The 19,830-nt window shown below is 47.2% G+C and overlaps 1 protein-coding gene across 8 annotated transcripts in view; it reads right to left on the reverse strand.

The window, feature by feature from the left end:
* Window positions 1–18,522, reverse strand: part of ZFAND6 (zinc finger AN1-type containing 6) — a 73,756-nt gene extending 55,234 nt beyond the window's left edge. For 3 of the 8 annotated variants that reach the window (XM_049614370.1, XM_049614362.1, XM_049614366.1), the window contains exons 1-2: window positions 18,436–18,522; window positions 11,977–12,068 (exon numbers count right to left, since the gene is read on the reverse strand). The gene's annotated coding sequence lies outside the window, so the exon portion shown is untranslated. Of the gene's footprint in view, window positions 1–8,846; window positions 11,895–11,930; window positions 11,955–11,976; window positions 12,069–12,202; window positions 14,411–18,435 lie in introns of those variants that run through there. The other 5 variants (XM_049614364.1, XM_049614367.1, XM_049614371.1 and 2 more) reach the window with 5 other exon arrangements.
* Window positions 18,523–19,830: the final 1,308 nt, after the last annotated feature.

Below are 19,830 nucleotides of genomic sequence, written 5' to 3' on the forward strand. Positions count from 1 at the left end.
ACAAAGGAGCGAAGGCAATACGATGAAGCAAAGACGGTCTTTTCAACAGATGATCCTGGGATAACTAGACTTCCACATGCAAAAAAAATGAATCTAGACACACACTTTACAACCCTTCCATAAAACAAATACAAAATGCATCACAGATCTACACATAAAACCCAAAACTATAAAACTCCTAGAAGATAACAAAGGAGAAAATCAAGTTGACCTTGGGAATGGCAATTACTTTTTAGATGCAACACCAAGGCCGTGATCCATGGAAGAGAGAATCGGTAGGGTGGACATCGTTAAAATTAAAAACTCCTACTCCGAGAAAGACAATGTCCAGAGAATGAGTAGACAAGCCACAGACTATAAGAAAATATTTACAAAAGACACATCTGATAAAGAACTGATTCAAATTATACAAAACTTGGGGCGCCTGGGTGGCTCAGTCAGTTGAGCGTCCGACTTCGGCTCAGGTCACGATCTCGCGGTCCGTGAGCTCGAGCCCCGCGTCAGGGTCTGTGCTGACGGCTCAGAGCCTGGAGCCTGTTTCAGATTCTGTGTCTCCCTCTCTCTCTGCCCCTCCCCTGCTCATGCTCTGTCTCTCTCTCTCTCTCTCTCTCTCTCTGTCAAAAATAAATAAGCATTTTAAAAAATTTTTTAAAAAATTATACAAAACTCTAAAAAGTGGGCCAAAGACCTTAACAGACAGCTCACCAAAGACATGGCAAGAAAGCGTATAAAAACACATTTCACGTCGTACATCAGGGAAATACAAATACAATGAGACAGCCCTACACACCCATGAGAATGGCAAAAATCTGGAACGCTGACAACACAAAATGCCGGCAAGGACGCGGAGCAACCGGAACTCTCAACCCTCACTGATGGCAACGCTTTGGAAGATGGTACGGTGGCTTCTTACAATACTAACTACTCACTTTACAATCCAGCAACAACAGTCTTTGTATTTAACCAAAGGTGAACATGGGAGTTTTACGGCAGCTTTCTTCCAGCTGTTAAAACTCTGAAGCAACTAAGATGTAGGTGAACGGGTGAATAAACTGCGGTCCATCCACACGATGGAATATTATTCAGGGCTAAAAAAAAAACGGGCTATCAGGCCATGCGGAGACGTGGGGTAAACTGAAATGCCTATGACTAAGTGAAAAAAAGCCATCTGAAAATACTACATACTGTGTGATTTCAACTATATGACATCTTAAAAAAGGCAAATCTGTGGAGATCATAAAAAGATCAGTGGTTGTCAGGGGCTGAGGAGGAGAGCGTATGGGTGAACAGAAGGACTACAGAAGATATTTAAGGCAGTGAAATACTCTATACACTAACATACACATCTCATCATGTTTGCCCAAACCTGCAGAATGCACACTACCAAGACTGAAGCCTGGTGGGCTTTGGGTAGTTATGATGCATCAATGTAGATTCATCAATTGCTTAAATTTTTTTTTTTTTAATGTGTATTTAGTTTTGAGGGAGACAGAGACAGAATGTGAGGGGGTTAGGGGCAGAGACAGGGAGACACAGAATCCTAAACGGGCTCCAGGCTCTGAGCTGTCAGCACAGCGCCCGACGTGGGGCTCGAACTCGCGAGGCGTGAGATCACGACCCAAGCCAAAGGCAGACGTTCAACCAACTGAGCCACCCAGGCACCCCTGGATTCATCAACTGTAACAAATGTACCACTCTGGGGAGATACTGGTAGGGTGGGGGGGGGACGCGGAGGACATGCCTATGTGGACACAGCAGGTATATAAGAAGTATCTGTACCTTAATTTGGCTGGGAACTGAAAATTCCTCTAAAAACATTAAATCTTCAGGGCGCCTGGGTGGCTCAGTCAGTTAAGCATCTGACTCTTGATATCGGCTCAGGTCATATCTCGCGGTTCGTGAGATCGCACCCCAAGTCAGGCTCTGTGCTGACAGCGCGGAGCCTGCTTGGGATTCTCTCTCCCCCCTCCTTTCTCCACCCCACCCCTCCCCTGCTCTCTTTCTCTCAAAATAAATGAACAAACATTAAAAAAATTACCTCTTTAAAAGAAAAAGCTGATGTGTCTGATAACCTGTTGGAAAGGAGACGTGATTTTTCCGACCCCTCCCCCCCACTCGACACTGCTGTCACCACTTCTCTGCGCAGAAGCCTTCACTACCTCACCGCGGCTCAGCTGCACCAACCCCACAACCAGAGTGCTGTCCACACCTCTGCACTACCCCAAGAACCCAGGAAGGTGGAGCTCACTGGACAAGCAGGAAATTATACCCGCTGAACCAGGAAACCTTTGGTGGAAGTCGTCCAAGAGTCTCTGTTCCTCTCTGCTTTACCAGTTCAGCGTTGTTCCTTTTCAGATTAGAGAAGAAAGCTTTTGCTCTACATTCAAAATAAAATAAGTAAATAAACGAACAACAAATAAAGAAAGAAAAAGGTGGGGGAGGGGGCTCAGTCGGTTAAGCACCGGACTCTTGGTTTAGGTTCCAGCTGTGATCTCACTGTTCCTGAGTTCGAGCCCCACATCCGACTCTGCACTGACAGCCTGCTTGGGATTCTCTCTCTCCCTCTCTCTGTCCCTCTCAGAGACTAGCCTCAGTATACACAGCTTGGCAAGAATTTGCTTAGTGAAGCTATTATTTTAGGCAATTAAATAATCTGTCAAGAATAATTTTTCCCACTCAAAATGATTCTATTTCATAAAGTTGCATAGCGACTGAGATTTGATATTCATTGAGAAAAGAGATACATCAAGGGCGCCTGTGTGGCTCAGTCGGTTAAGCATCTAACTTAGGCTCAGGTCACGACCTCGCAGTTTGTGACTGCGAGCCCCGCATCAGGCTCTGTGCTGACAGTTTGGAGCCTGGAGCCTGCTTTGGATTCTGTCTCCCTCTCTCTCTGCCCCTCCCCCCATTCACACTGTGTCTCTCTCTCTCTCTCTCTCTCTCTCTCTCTCTCTCTCTCTCTCTCAAAAACAAAAGGTTAAAAAAATTCACAAAAGAGATACATATTATACATTTTAAGCGATTACCTAAAAAATTAAGAAAAATTGTTGTGTATTCTATTCATCAAAACTAAGTTCTACGTTTTCAAATTATGCATTATTTAATCGTTATAATAGGTAACACTTAAAATCTATTAAGTAAACTATTAGCTTGCATGTTTATTATTTGAGAAAACAGCAAAAGATTATTTTGGATACTAAAATATGGCAAATTAAAACTTCTGAGAGTAGTATGGAATTTCCTGCCTCTAAAATACTTTAATGGTAAAAACAACACAACACAAAACAACCCACCAAAACTGCTGCTTTTATAATGGACAACTATGAATTTTAATTAAAAGTTTATAATTACATCAAGCCCCAACTACAGTTAGAGATTCGATCCGTTCAGAAACGGAGTATTTACCTACATTTCTAAAGTCCTACCCATTTGACCTTTTTCTTTCAACACCAGGTTGCTTTCAAAGCTACAGATGAAAAGGCACTTTTTTTTTCAATTGAATAAAAGTCCTCTTGCCTTAAAACATGTTGGAGGGGGTGGTAGAGATAAATAGAATGAAGGAAAATATTTGAAATGAAAATGATTCGAAAGCAACTAGGTCTCAGTTTACCTCAATTCTCTTTCTAGGCCAAATCAGCTGCAGTATTTAACTTTTTTGAGGCCGTAACATCAGATGTGACACCTACTAGTCGGTGGCTTACTGGACCTGTGTTCACAAGTGGATGCTTCCTTCACCGGGTTGCGGAAATGAACAAGGTCTACATTGACAGCGATTTAAGGAGGTCGTTAGCGTTCCCAACAGCTCGGATAAGGTGCTGTTGCACTTGGCCTCATCTTCCTCTGACACAGCTTGGTCCCAAGCTTTTATTACATGTGAGGATTTCAATGGCTTTGAAATTCAAAACCAGCTGCTTTTGGAAAACTACCTGTATCTTTCGTATGCCTCGTTCTTTTATCTTCTTCTATCCTGGGGATGCTAAAGTGTCATATCTTTTTCGGAGCATTCAAAAAAATTGTCAAAAATGTTTTTTTGAAAACCCTTGAAGCACTTTTAGACTCAGGCAACTGGTTTTGAGATGCCCTGGAAGGGGGAACTCCAAGTCGTTGGTTAGAGCACAAAATGAAGCGGCTGGGAAAGAAGGGGATGGAGAAGCAGGGGCCGGCTTGGGAAGGCTTGGCGGTTGAGAGAAAGGACTGTGGTCTGGCAAACCGGGGTTCAAAGTGTGCCAGCCGCCCACCAGCAGAGTCAAGCTCGGACAAGTAAGTTAGCCTCTGCAAACTGTCTCACGTGTTGAATGAAGGTAACGCCACGTCTCCGAGTTGTTTGGGGACTACCTCAGAGAATGCTGAGCGCAGAATCAACCGGTATTATTATCCGCCGGAGGCAGTTCACGAAGTTCAAAGAGCTAGGAGGACCACTAAAGAATTCTGAGAGGAGAAAACGGGGAAGAATGTACAGCAGAGCCGGAACTGGATGAAGATTAGGGAAGAGCCGGCTTTAGCGATGTAAATGAGAAGCCTCCGCGTGGCCTGAGCAAAGACAGTGAAGAGAAACCGTGGGTGGACTGAAATACAATGGATTTCAAACTGATAGGAGGGGCACCCGGCTGGCTCCCCTGCGGAGCCAGCCTCTCTAGATCTCTGAGCCCTGAGTTCAAGCCCCATGACGGGCGTAGAGATTACTTAAAAAAAAATCTTTAAGAATAAATAAATGTATAAAACTGATAGGAAGTCAGGGCTCACTGGGGGTGAAGGAGAAGGAAGAATCAAAACAAAACCCAGCTTTTGCATACCATCCACCCTCTGGGACAGAGGGGAAGGGAGGGTTGTAAGATACTGCTGGGAGAGCTACAAAAAGCAGAAAGCGGCTAAAATGTAGGCTTGCCGAGTTTCATCTAGTTTTGGAAGACCCATTTGTGAGCCAGATGAATACGGGTTTCAAGTGCAACCAAAAAATCTGGATTTAAGATACAGATCTTGGGACCGTTACTACATACAGTACAGGCGGTTAACTGAAGCCATGGTCCTGGAGGTCACCCAAGAAGTATAGCCTGGGAAGAATGTTAAGGTCAGAATCCTATTAAATTTTAGTATTTAATGGCTGTAAGAAGAAACATTTGCAAAAGGCAGAGATCGCAAACAGAAGCTGAGGCAATATCACTAAACTCATGGAAGACTTTCAAGAAGGAAAAGTTGTTAATGGTGCTAAATTTTATTGAGTAAATACATACTCCACAAAAATCCACTGGTGGGGGAGGAAAGTGCTTATATCAGGGACAAAATATAAAAGGTCTAAAGAAAGACAGATCTGCTCCTTTTTACCGAAAAGTTTCAAGTTCATTTTTTCTTTTTTTTTTTTTTTTTTAAATTTTTTATTTATTTTTGGGACAGAGAGAGACAGAGCATGAACGGGGGAGGGGCAGAGAGAGAGGGAGACACAGAATTGGAAACAGGCTCCAGGCTCCGAGCCATCAGCCCAGAGCCTGACGCGGGGCTCGAACTCACGGACCGCGAGATCGTGACCTGGCTGAAGTTGGACGCTTAACCGACTGCGCCACCCAGGCGCCCCTCAAGTTCATTTTTTCTAATGACATCCAAACACAAAAATTCAGATTTAGTCCAACAGGTTCACAGATACATCAGTTAATAAGCACTTCCTGCAAAGTTATCAAGAAACAATTACTTCCTAAAACATTGACCCATTTTTTATAAAAAAGCCATACAGGAAAACGCTGCAAAACTGCCAAGTCCCCCTATCACACAGAACAGGGAGGCCTTGTCGATAGATACTAAGCCACTGGTTCTAGGTTCTTTCAAGTTTTACCAACTTACTGCCTATGAACATTGTTTCCTTACGTCAGCAGAGGGGAAAAAAAATGCTGCATTCCCCCAGAACGGAGACTAACAATAGAAACTTTGAATGTAGTGATTAACCCCTCTAGATCACTTTCTTCCCCAACTGTTAAGGAATAAAACGGAGCTATCACTATTCTTATCTTGCCTCAACATTAGATCCCTTAAAGTCTTCTTCTCCCTCGAGAAAACTGGCTTCTACCTGTGAATGAAACCAATATACCGACGAGCACCTGCCTCTTTGCCATGCATGTACCATCTACCGTACCGGCCTCGGCCTCACACAACCAGGGAGGGGCAGACTTGTAGTATATTGCTTTCAGACCAAGAAAATATCCATGATCTAGGTATTTAAGCACTAACACACATTTTAAATATTCAAGGGAAGCCCAAACAATGGTTCTACTCATGAGGTATTTATCTGTGTAAACCCTGACACGTCCACAAAATTTAAATGCGTAGAAAAATGCATCTGATGGTAATTCTTTCACTAATTAAAACCGATGACTGAAGTTTTTTTCTTTTACTCAACTGTTAGGGAAACCCAAGTGTCTGGAAAACTGAAAACTCTTTACCCGTAACAAACAAAATGACACATTAAAAAAAGTTTTCCCCCGAAACAAACACAATGACCAACACAGCGACATCAGACTAGCTCTGGAAGTTGGAGAGGCGATGTTATTGGCAACTGAAACAGAAACTCACAGAAAATGAGTTAAATTATTTAAATTGCAGCTGAACTAGACGAAGATTCTACATGGTCAACTACTGTCGCGTCAGGGAGTGAGAGCCTGCCTCCCATTTGTCAATTAGTGTTTTTAATTGTCTTGAGTTTTGCCGTCAAACAACTTTTTCACTTTAACCCAGAACGTCGGTTAGCAAGTTCATAACCCCAACAGTTACGGCCTCCCCGCTGCACACGAGCTGCCCAGGGCACAAGATCAGCAGTTAGTGCCCAACACAGAGGGCTCCCGGAGACAGACGGGACCGGGGTCGAGAACGGCCGCGTGCGCACAGTCCTGGCGTCTACCTGAAAAGCCACGAGATACCGGAAAGGCGCTCGCATCAGGCCATCTCAGGCTGCAGATCGACACACGCCAACTCCGTTTCTCTCGCCTACCGACAACCCGGAGGTGCACAGGCAGTGACGAAGGCTGTCCGCACCCGTCCGGAGGCAGGGGTGTGGGCGGCCCCCCAGCAGCCCCTCTACAATGTCTGCGTACAGCTCCCGGGGGGAGAGCACCTCTTCTGCGTGCGCCCATGGGACAGGGCGCCCACTGCAAAACCTGTCTCAACGGCAGCCTGGTACTTACTGGCAGCGACACGTACCGTAAGTACGATACCCCACGACGATGTAATTGTTCACTTACGTGGGAAAAGACGTGCCCAGTTTTCTTCAGCTCATTTCCACGTCCAGAAAATGGATTTAGGTTCATCTACAACTTGGAAAACGGGACTTAAAGTAGGTGATCAGTTTAGGCAAAAGCTACTCACCCAACCAGAGAGCTTCAGAGGTGCACCCTAACAGAGCGTTTAAGGGGCATGTCCCATTAGAGAAATCGTGAGGCACATCCTGCCGGCGGCGGCATAAACTGGCATCACCTGTGCAGAAAGCAATTTGGCCACTGACGTGTTCACATCCTTCCATCCACGTAAACCCGCTGGGGATTTTTCCGAAAGAAAAATAATCTTGGGGCGGAACGGGGAAAGAGGAAATCTTTTGAAACGTACACACAGAAGTGTGTTTAATGCAATACTGTTCAAAATGGTGAAAAGTTAGGAACGGTCTGAATGTAGTACATGCAAAAGACTGGGTAAGTTAAGGTCCCACTAACCTAAAAGAACGGTAAAATTAAAATAGTTTTAACGGATGATAGAGTCTCGTGAAAGAGAATATAAAGCCGCACTAATCGACCACCGTGGGGAAAACACAAGAACCTGGTGAAGTACAGAAGGGGGGAAAAAATAACAGCACCACACAACGCTCTTACGGGTGTTGTGGGCGACTTTGTCTGATTTTATCATCGCTGTTCTGGGACGGTTTAAGCAATGCTAGAACAGGCAAGCACTAATTAAAAACGCTTTGCAGGAGCTGAAGGTGCAGCAATGTACTGCAAACGCAGTTACACTGTGGCCGAAACGCGGAGCCGGCTCCGCCCGGCACTCGGCCGGCGATCATTCAAACCAACTTTTACACCCCGATTTCTAGACCAAAGGGCAGCAAGGTAAAGAAAACACTCCGGTACCCAAACCACTGTAATTACTTATCAGTAAAACGGTGTCAACAGACTCGCAGATACTTTTTACAAAGTTTTGACCGCCTACCTACAGCCTTCGAAACTATAAACGCATCCATTTCCTGTTTCAAAAGGGCGTTTCTTACCTCTACCCTTCAAAGAAAGGAAGTTTGAATGAAGGAGAAGGCAGTTTTACCTCGTTCTACACAGAATGCACTCGATGAGCTTTCAAAAAACAACATTACGAGCCTACTAAATCTGCAAACTTACACTACCCTGAAGTTGGTGGGGGAGGGGGCGCCCTGGGGGCATAGACGGAACTCAAAGGGCTGGCACTTCAGTCCCTTGGACATCAGAAACGTGCGCCCACCGCAGGTGCCTCTCCCGGCACTCGGCGCCCCAAGTTTACGGAAAACGACCCACCGCACACCTCGAGATGTCATTTATAAAACCGACAAGCGACTGCTCCCACGTCCAGCCCCAGAGAAAGCCTGTCGCCGGGGAGGACTTCGATCCCCACGATCTCAGCGACACTCAATTTCTGAACTACAGACCACGATAAAACAAAGTCAAGTTTGATTCTCTCAACACCTATTTCCTGTGCAAACAGCCCTTTTGTTCTGCTCCCCTGCTTGATTTTAATGTTCAGTTTGCGTCAGAAAACAGCCACAGTGACAGAACCTAGCATACACAGCAGCACACAGGAGCAAGAGCGTAAAACAAAGGGTTATTAAAAGATCGGAACAGAAATCCTACCCACAAAACCTGCACAATTTTCTGTTTGCTTCCCCTCAGATTAACTTCACTTGAAGCTGTGCTCCGCCGCAACCAAGCCTGGGCCGCAAGCTCCTCCTCCTGCGCGGCTACTGGCCGAGGACGGGACGCCCCGCCCCGCGGGCCAGACCCGTCGCTGTGATTGGAGGCGGCGCACATCCATCATCTTAAAGAACTTTTCCTTGCTAGCAGGTTCGGCCGCACACACTAAAACCCCCTGGTAAGCTGGTTTCTTAAAGAAACAGGAGGTCGTGTTTCGGTTTTCCCATCACATCCTGTTTGCTTACTCTTTTGTCTGGGCAAAAAAATAAATACTCTACGTAACGGCAACGAAAACCTGACAGAAGCAGCTTTAATTTGCAGTTCAGTGACCGACTGTTTAAAATGCAATGCTTTTGGCCTAAATCATGTTGTATTTCTACAGAGCCATGAAGGTAAAGTTACACTTTATAAGACAGACTCCTTTTTCAACAGAGTTCACATTTTGCCTGAATTTTTTAAAGTGGCAACAGAAAATCCACGGCACAATTTTGCTAAAAGGAACAAAACAGTATTTCCTCTAGGACTTAAAAATGCGATGATTTCAGGTATGGAAAATATATAGCACTAAAATCCTAGCTGCAAAATATTTCTAAGTCACCAAATTCACTGATACTGTGTTCTCAGCATCACAACAAAGTGAAAATTTTGGTGACATCAAACCCTGACATCTCTACTTAAAAGGGAAGGGAAACACGGAGGCAGAAACACTATTTCCGTATTAGCAGGGTTAGCGGTCTGACCTGAGCACTCTGCCACGGCCAACAGGGAGCCACTGCAAGCCGACACCCACGAAAGGGAAAGGCAACCTGCTCCAAAGACATGTCCACAGACAAAGTTCAGGAAGACTGAAGTTGCCTTATGCTTAAAATTACGGTTGCCTTTTTAAAAAAGGTAGACCAAACTTTGCAGCCCACTGGAGCATTCGTTCACTTAAGGGGGCAAGGGCGCGCCGAGGTGCAGCCAAAGGTAGGGTGTATTCGCCCCGGAAAATGCGAAGTCACATTAATGTTACCTCCAGAGACTCTACAGTCTCTACATAAGCACTCGGATTTTTCAACAAACAAAAAGACCGACCATGACGCTATATATTACTAAGTTTGCTATATTTTACTATCTTTACTTAAGTTAGAACTGCTTATGTTTTAGTTCCTCGGCCCATCAACTATTACTGTCACTAATCCTTACCTGACCGAATAGCATCATTCAACTTGTTCAGTAAAGTGTAATTTTCACCTCTACCAAAAATTTTAACTGATTTATGAGAAAAACCAAAAGAGTAAGGCAAATTAAAGTGGTTCTTCTTAAAAATACTTTCAGTAAGTTTCCACAACAATTTTTTAAGTTGAACGTACGGTTTACAAAGCTCAGAATCTTGCAAGCGTCATTCCTCAAAGAAAACCCATATACTACAACACAAAGCCAACAAACTTGTTTTGAATACAAAGAGAAGTCTGTATGAAACCGAAAATGCACATAATTGCAACTAGACATGAATATGGAATAATACCCTGCAGAAGCCCAAACAGCTGCATCATCTATTATGCCTTTTAAGTGGACAAATTGAAAGAGCCAATTCACAGAGGCCTCGTCCCAAGATCCTTTGCAAGGATTCACTGCTGTGAATGCTCAGTACTTCACGAGTCAAGTTCAGGTTTTCTTCCCACTGTGTGGACACTCTTGCAAAAGAACACTGGAAGCAGAAGAGGTACAGGGGCAGGTACAGGAAGGGCACATAGATTGAGTTACAGCATAAAACCTGGAAAGGAAAACGTTTTAGATGGCCACAATTTGATAGGGTTATAGAAAAAGATGGCAAACATTTAAATCTTAAAATGTGGCAAACATAAAATTAGTACACAGTTACAGGAACCAAAAAACCTTTGCTCTGACATCAATTTTTCACTTCAGAGTTAATTATTTGTATAAAATAGACACCTATCACATACACTAAAATAACACCGGGACCCCTCTCGATCTGTAACCAGTAAAGAGATATGGACTTAGTTATGCCGGATTGTTCGAAGATCTCTAGGACCTACTTGGAAGAACTTCATGGTGACAAATACCATTTTAGGTGGCTCACAGTTTAAAAATACGAGGATTTTGTTCCATTTCTCAATTAGTAGAAGAAAACAGCAAAACTAAGTAAAAGGAAAGCAATACCACGACCGAGATTATTTGAAAACAGTATCGCTTCATAGGAACAAGAGGCCTGTGAAAGCTCCAAGGCTCCCTGATTGCCTGTGACAATACCACTTTTTGAACACTGAGTGTTCAAAGGATACACAGTATATTCTTGGTGGGGGAGGAGCTCAGAAGCTTCCCCAAACCTATTAACCGACCAGAGTGTAGAAGATAACAAGCCAGAACAACCTGGTCCCATCTCAGTTTAAAAACACCCTCCCTAAAGAGGAAGTGCCCAGATTAATTTTTGGTCTGGTACAGAGCAGGATAGGGTGAAAGCTTTCTTAGTATCTTAAAGGGCTGCGAATAGCTCAAACTATTCCTCTTACAACAGAAATTAATCCTTGGCATGATCCCTGGACACCAACAGGTGGGTTTATGCAGTAGTTGATAAAAGGGCCAGCTTGACATTCTCAGAGCATGACCGGGTCACTAAAGATATGGTCTGAAAACCACTATCTAATGGGGGAAAATATATACACGTATACTTAAAGAAATATTTCCCTGACAAATATACACTGCTTACAAAGGTGAGGCCCGTATTTGAGTTTCCAACTCCTGATGTGTGTCTTCCGTCCATTAGAGGAAAACGACAAAAGGTGAGCCCTGGCAGCAAAGGAGTGGTAAAGGCCCCTTCAGCAAACTACTAATCACAAAGGGAACATTAAGGATAGAAAAGCACAAAACAAGCTGAGGTGTCTTTCTAGAAGACAATAAATTGCTTTGTTTTAAATCTAATGGGATAAACAAGGTCACCAATAAATGTAAACAAAAAAGAACAGGGATCACAGTATCAGGACCAAAGTATAAATAAAGGAAAAAGCAATCACAGTACTCAACTCTTAAGACTGAATAACTGTAACGTTTCGTGTGCCAAATAACATACCACAGACGATCGAAGGAAACTGCTAGACACAGAAAAATGATGGAAAACAGACTGGCCGACTTGCAGGTTCCCTCTCTCCTTAGCAGCCTAAGCTAGAAAAAAATAAAAGATGAAAAGATAAATGATCCACACTAATTATTTAATAAGATTAATTTTTATATAGTTGTCAAAAAAAAAGCTGTTTTTTTACAACAGGCATGGAAAAAATTTTTTAAATTATACTCACAGACAGCTAACAATTTTGAAATGCACAAGGTGAACAGGTAATATCCTCGGATGACTACAAAGTAATGTTCAAAGTCAATACGAAGGTTATTAACTCATCAAACATTCTGAACCCCTACTACACCCGGGGCACCACGAGCTGCTGTAGACGCCACCACAAACTGTCCCGCCCCTGGAGAGACTCAGGGTCCAAGTCAGCTCTGTTGTCCAACAGGGATGTGACAGGAACCACAGCAATTTTCGGCTTTCCGGGAGTCACGTTAAGACATTAAAATAGTTCAATTAACTGTCGTCATATATTTTACTTAACACAAACCATATAAAATGGCATTGCTTCGATAAGTAATCATTTTTAAAACTGAGGTTGCCTTTTTCTTTTTTTGTGCTGCAAATCAAGTTCACATTTCATACTTACAGACCAACTCGGACTTGCCATATTTCAACAACCAGTAGCTACTTAAATTTCTGTCTCTGCTGTCCACACTAGCCACGTGTGCCTGCTAGGCAACTGGTATGTTACTAGTAGGCTGAGGAACTGAATGTTTACTATCACTTAATTGTACTTAATTTAAATAGCCACAAGTGGCTATGTACCAGATTGGAAACAACAGCTCCAGCGGAAGAAACAGACACGAAATAAGACAAATCACACACACTTAATGAATTGCAATCATTACAAATGTTTGCAGAGGAAATGTCCGCTATGAAATGAGTAAATACAGCCAACGGAAGGACTACACCTCTTTTGGCACCTTTAAGGAAGGAGCTTCAAGGAACTCGCAATTAAGCAAAAAGGCACAGCCTATGCAAAGGTCTTGAGTGGAGGAAAACTGAAAACACGGTAGAAATCATGAAGGAGAGAAGCAAGGGGTGAGATAATCTAACTTGTAGGAGGCTGACTTGGGTCCCAGAAAGCAGACAGGACAGGAAGGCGGGGAGCGGAAGCAGCCCTGTCTAGGACACAATGTGAGTCCCCCAAAGTAGCCTCCAGCAGCCCCACTGCCCGCTCAGCAAACTGCAGTCATGCCAACCTTCCGTCAAACCCTAATCAGGTCAAGCTCTGCGGCCCTCCTTGTGCCAGCGGTTCTCTGTGCTTGGAAGCCTCCCCCAGCTCCTTCTGGGTCTTAGAACTCTGCGTCACAGTTCCAAATTCTCCACGGCACAAGCTTTGGGCTCAAAACTATTTATTTACGAGGCAACTCTTACCAGACAATTTTGCCAGAGACATTCAGTGTGCCGCCGTTATTATTATCATATTATTATTTTCATGTTCTGGAAGATTGGGGAAGCTAAAGAAAACTCCCCAAACAAACCTTGGTACCACATCAGGCTTAAATGTGACATCCTCACAAACACGTTCTCAGGACATCCAATTAGCACCTTCCAATCTCTATCAGCACACCCCATTTCTTTCCTTCCTAGTACTTGCCAAAGTCCAAAAATTCTTTATTCATTGGTTTGTCGACAGCCTCGCTTTCCCAAAGACCGCGAACTCTGAAAGCAGAGGCCCCGGACAGCTCACGGCGGCAGCCTCAGTACCACGCACCCCCCACCTCACCCCACCCCACCCCCAGCACGGAGCACCTGCCAGGAAGACTGCTAAGTAAATATTTCTATCTGTCACGGGTCAGGATGTAAGGATCCCAGCTAAAGCCCTTCTCAAAGGAGAATTTAACAGCATTAAATTTTTTTATTACTACACAACACAAACCATTAAGCGTAGAAATAGATTTTACGTTTTTAACGTAAAAATTCACCCACCCCCCCCCAAAAAGTGAAGACCCTGAGGAATCAACTAAAAATCCCAAGTACAAAGCAACAGCCAAAAACTGGGGGAGGAAAAGGGAGGGAGACTTACAGCAACAAAATAAAAATACATTATTCTGCCCAATTACTAAACAATGCGTGCCAGTCTCAAGTCCTTCATATTGAACAGAAGCTAAAAAGAACCAAGTATATATATGCTTTCAGTATACGATAAAAGCTTTATTTCAAGGCAACAAGAAAAAGACTTTTGTTAATGGGGCTAAAACAACTAATTATTGAGGAAAAATAAGGGAGGTTATTTCACTTCACATATTATGTCAAAACAAGCCCCGGGTGAATAGAGAGAGGTAGATGTGAAAATGAAACCACAAAAGAACTAGAAGAAAACAGTTATCTGGACAAGAGAATCCATTAAGTACAAAAGTAACGGAGAAGCCGTAAAATTTCTTAAAAGGTAAAGACTCAAGTTTAAAAAAAAAACAAAACACCGTAAGCAAATAGAAGGGATATGAAGAACCAGGGAAAAGATGTTCAGCGTGTGACAAAACGCTGCTATCCTAAATCTATAAGAGAATAAAGAGGCATCGCGATGATAAAACACCACCCCAAATGAGTAAAAGACAAATTAGAAGAAACAATACCCACCACTCCATTCATCATCATAATTAATCTAAGAAGTACATCATGAATCTTATGAAAAGGGAAGGCACGAAAGAAAATCAAGTGTTGGTAAGGATATGGAGGAGAAGACGTGTATTGTCTCACATTTTTTGGTAAACTTTATACTGGTTTGGCCAACTGTGTATTATAATGCTAGTTAAATTTTTTAAAGTAAGATTTGGCAATATTTCTAAAAAGACAAAAAATGTTCACTTGCTTTGACTCTGTAAGACAGATCGAATCCTAAAGAAAGATGTAGCTCTTAAGAGCGTCTTCACCACAGGGTGACGGCGACAAAAAGATAAAGCTACAAGTCACACCCAGCAGGTGAGGAACCACAGGAGGATGGAAATGGCATGTGCCCTGGCAGAACCCTGTCACTACCTGTGGCTCTAACTTCTGCCCTCAGGTCGAAGACAAGAACCAAACAAACCACGTCAGAGGACAGGTTCTAGGAGAAGCGCGGCAGAGTGACCCAGTGGGCAGGGACTGTGGCCTGTGAGCGCATCCCTGAAGGAGTGCCATCCAAGCAGAAATACGGTGGAGTGTGCCAGGCAGGAAAACCCAACAACTTCGACGCCAGCAGCTTGGCATGCTCTGGAAGCCCAAACAGACCAGGACAACAGCGGTGCGGGACTGGGGGACAAGGCAGGGCCGGCCTCCCGGGGCAACGCTGTCCCGACAGAGCCTGACACGAGTCCCAGCTGCATGTCACGTGGAAAACAAACATCGGATTTTGAGGCCAGTCTAAAAAAAGTTAAGTAAAACATCTCGATAACTTCTTATGCTAATTACTTACAGAAATCCTAATATTTTGTGTTTAGCAAATTATATCTCACCTGTTTCTTTTTTTAACACGGCTATCAGGAAATTTTAAATTACTTATGTGGCTCCCGTTATAGTCCCATTGGACATTACTGCTCTAGGGTCTAGGTGCCACAGTAAAAAGTTTCAATTTTATTTTGTGTATGGAGAGTCATCAGAGGGTGCCGAGCCTCTGATGTACACATTTAAATTACTGCCGTCCACAGGAGCAGCGCCCAGACTACAGGAGAGCAGACACTGGGGCAAGGGGACCACGCGGATGACTACTGGTGGCATCCTGTGTACAACAGAGGTGCGGAGACAGATCGTCTTTGGGGAAAGTTGTGAAGGGAGAGGCAGTCTAGTGTGGTTTACGATTCCACTCTCAACCGTCCAGAATGTCCACGACCGAAAAGGCTGGGGGTACACTGGCCAAAACGTTAACAACAGTTATCTATTCTTTGTAACTTTCTATTTCTTCTGAAAGTTTGGGGGGAAAACACACATTGCCCTTAACACAAAAAGGAGGCCTTTTTAAAGCTTTTAAGGATACATGTGTTTTTGGTAGGGTGTAACAGCCCTACCAAGAAAGCGCACCCTGCTCTCTGCAAACTACACATGCTGGCCAACTACCACACACCCCCTCTACTGGGTCCTTGAAGTCAAGTTACTCGAAGCTACTATAAACGCCTATTACTTGCACTCGCCATTTTCCGGAACCGAATAGCCCCCTACCCCTGAGCGCACTGCCGGGGGCGTGATGCGCGGCACACAGCTCTGGAGGGCACACCTTGGGGTGCCCGCAGGGCCGGGGATAAGGGACTCAAAGGTACTCAAATGTGTGGTGAACTTATCCTAACAGCGAGCACACATCCTTCTCCAAAAACGTTCCACAGGACACACACGGTGTGAGCCCACAGGAGAGCACCCGGGTCCCAATCCTCTCCCGTAAAGCAAGGCTCTGCCATCTGACAGGTGCTTCCCTTACCCGAAGTCTGCAAAGCTAGGAGGGTAAACTGAGGATAGGTTTCTCTTCCAGGAGTATGCTACGGAAAAAGAGAAGGTTTAAGGAATTTGCCAGAGATTACACAAAGCGGGGTGGCACAGAGTGCTTCATTTCACACGCCATCAAGTATTTTTTTTGTACTGTATTTACTTCTGCGTTGACAAAGTAGCGAGCAAACGGTGCCCGACTTCGCAGTGTGGTTTCAAAGGAAAAGCGTCCTTACAGGCACCTTGCCGGGAATCTTCGTTCCTCCTGCACCTGTTCAAAACCTATTGGCCAATCGCTACGGCTGCGAATCTCCCATTAAAACACACCTATTTTCCTCCTGACCACCTAAGACTCCCTAACGCAAGCTACCTGCATCGTTCACTCCAGAGAATGTCTGGCGCTTGTGCGCCAGGAGCCAGAAAACAAGAAAAGCTCCCAAGAACACGGCTGCTGATAGCAAAGCACGGTGCAAAATATTTCCAAGTGCCTAACCCTACTCGAGATGAACACAGTATCGTACAGCAAAGAAGTGATAGATGGCCACCCGCTCTTTTCACAACACTTAAAAGAAAAGCAATCTGGGGGCGCCTGGGGGACTCAGTCGATTAAGCGTGTAGCTTTGGCTCAGGTCATGATCCCGCCGTTTGTGAGCTCCAGCCCAGCGTCGGGCTCTGTGCTGACAGCTTGGAGCCTGGAGCCTGCTTCCGATTCTGTGTCTCCCTCTCTCTCTGCTCCTCCCCTGCTCACACTCTGTCTCTCTTCCAAAAATAAATAAAGATTAAAAAAAATTAAAAAAAAAAAAGGAATATCTATTGGAGGGGCGCCTGGGGGCTCAGTCAGTTAAGCGTCTGACTTTGGCTCAGGTCATGATCTCCTGGTTCATGGGTTCGAGCCCCGCGTTGGGCTCTGTGCTGACAGCTCGGAGTGTGGACCCTGCTTCGGAGTCTGTGTCTCCCTCTCTCTGCCCCTCCCCCGCTCACGCTCTGTCTCCCTCTCAAAAATAAACATTAAAACAATTTAAAAAAAAAAAAAAGCAATCTGGACAACCCACTGCTTGAACACACACCTGTGCGTGGTGGAAAAAACAGGGGAATGATAAACACCCAGTTGACTGGACTGGATTGATGACCTACGTAAGGGGGAGGGGGAACAGAGCAGATAAGAAACCCAGGGGCAGATCCAAGTTTTATTCCGGTTTCTGGTTTGGGAGCGACAAGTCCAGGATTTTCACTCTGTTTTTCTCTTTATACGCGGCGGGGCTGTGCGTTCTTCTGCGACAGCAACTACGTCTTTCGATACTTTTTTTTTCCCCCTTTGCTTTTCGGAAGACGGCTTTCCTGAGCGTTAACTGCTGTGCGGAGAGGCGTCCACGCGGGACGGGGAGGCTGCGAGCAGCTGGGGCAGACCCGCACGCCCAGGAAATGGTCACCGAAGCCCAGACAATAGCCCCTCCAGTCCCACGCTGGCCGCCGGCACTCCGCTCCCCGCCCGCTGCCTTCCTTCCACCGTAAAAGGCCGACGGAAAAAAGTGGGGGCAGCCGGCTGGGTAAAGTCAGATGTGCCCATTTTGCAGGAACGGAGCGCTTCCCCCCGGAAGCTGCGGACGGCGGCCCTACGGTCACTAACCGCCCCACCCCTCCCCACCCCACCGACCCGGCGCCCCCGGGGTGTCACACGGCGCCCCTGCCCGGCCCCCCCCGCACGCCCCGACACGCCGCTGCGGGGGAGGGGCGCTCGGGACCCCCGCCCCCCGCCCGCGCCGTGACAGGCGGGACCCCCGCCCCGGGGCCGCAGCAGGTGGAGGCCCGCGTCCCCGGGACCCCAGGACCCCCGCTCGCCAACTGCTCGCTACCGGGCCGGGGGTCCGCGAGCGCAGCCCCCGGCCCGCCCCCCGCCCTCGCTTCCGCCCGCCCGGGAGCGCCGCGGCCGCGCCTCAGCCGCGCCTCAGCCGGTGGGGGAAGGGAGCGGCCCCGGCCCCCCGGCCCCCCGGGCCCCGCCGCGCCGCTCACCTGGCGGTGGCCTTCCCCGCCTGCCGCGCTGCCCGCCGCCGCCGGTCGCCGGTCGCCGCCGGCGAGTGGGGACAGGTGAGGCCGCCGAACTCCTGCTCGCTCCGGCCCTGCCGCCGCCGGCCCTCCGTCCGCTGTTTATTAAACTTTTCTGTTTGGTTGTTCGGCCTGTGACGCGGCCGCGGGCCGGAGCTCCGCGATTGGCCGGCGCCCGGCGCTGACGCGGCGCCCCGCCCGCCGCCTAATTATTACCGGCCGGGAGGGGCCGCGGGGCGAGCGCGCGGGGGGCGGGGCCTGGCGCGCCGGAGGCGGGGCTGGGGCCCGCGGCGCCAGGCGATTGGCCGGCGCCCCGCGCGGAGCCGCTCCCCCGCCCTTACCGCCCGGCGGGAGCTTCCTGGACTCGGCTCCGGCGGCTGCCGGCGCGCCGGCGGGGATGGAGAGTGAGGGGGCCGGGGGCCGGCGGCGGCCCCCTCTGTCTGGGGGAGGTCCGTTCTGCCCCCGCCCGCGGCGCTGGGAAGTGTGTGCTCCACCTGCCAGTTGGGCCCGAGGGGACGCGGAGCCGGCCCCGCGTGCAACCGCGTGCCCTCAGCCCCGCGAGCGCAGGGTCCGAAGTCTGGGGGCGCCGGCGCGCTGAGGGGAGCGAGACTCGACGCGCTTGCACACGAAGGCCCAAGTACGTGCACACGGGGACACACGCGCCCTCCCGAGACCCCGCCCAGCGGAGCGGTGCAAGCCGCCCCCGCACTGTCCCGGACCCCAGGCTCCCGGGCAGCCCCGCGGGAGGCCCGAGATCACAGCTCCAGGGCCTTCAGCCCCACCTTGACGGAGGGTGGGGCCGACCGGCGGAGGCCGGAGGGTTCTATTTTCAGATCTGATGTTTTATTCTCCGCGAGCTTTTTGCGTTACTGTTGATGTTCAAAACTACAGTATCAGAATCCTAGGTATCTGGATTGCTGAGCTTTTTGGTGCTGTTTACGATGTAAAGCTTGAAGTGAGTACCTCACTCTCTTCGCCCCAGTGGGGTCTCACTTTGGGGAGTCAGATCTTCGCGGGGCTGGCCGTGCAAAGGTTAGGTCTCCTGCAGCAGGACTCGGGGATAAGAAGTGGTTAACCATTGAGAAGATGCAGGCCAGAAAGGCTTCAAGGAGGAGGTGGCCTGCATTGGCTTTGCGCACTGCAGAGTGCATAGGGCTTGGCCATGCTGGGATCCCAAAGCAGCGTTTTCCTGCTCTCCTAAAGAGGCGGGAAGATACAATCGGGAGTTGAAGGACAGGGTGACGAGTTGTGAGGTGACCGATGCTTCAGGGCGAAGTAAGGAATGTCTGTCCCACGTCAAGCGGAGGCTGGTGTCAGCGGTAGAATGGGCACGGCGGTAACCTGCAGGGAGCTTGCCCGGGG

This window comes from Panthera uncia, assembly GCF_023721935.1.
Source record: "Panthera uncia isolate 11264 chromosome B3 unlocalized genomic scaffold, Puncia_PCG_1.0 HiC_scaffold_2, whole genome shotgun sequence".
Lineage (NCBI taxonomy): Eukaryota > Metazoa > Chordata > Mammalia > Carnivora > Felidae > Panthera > Panthera uncia.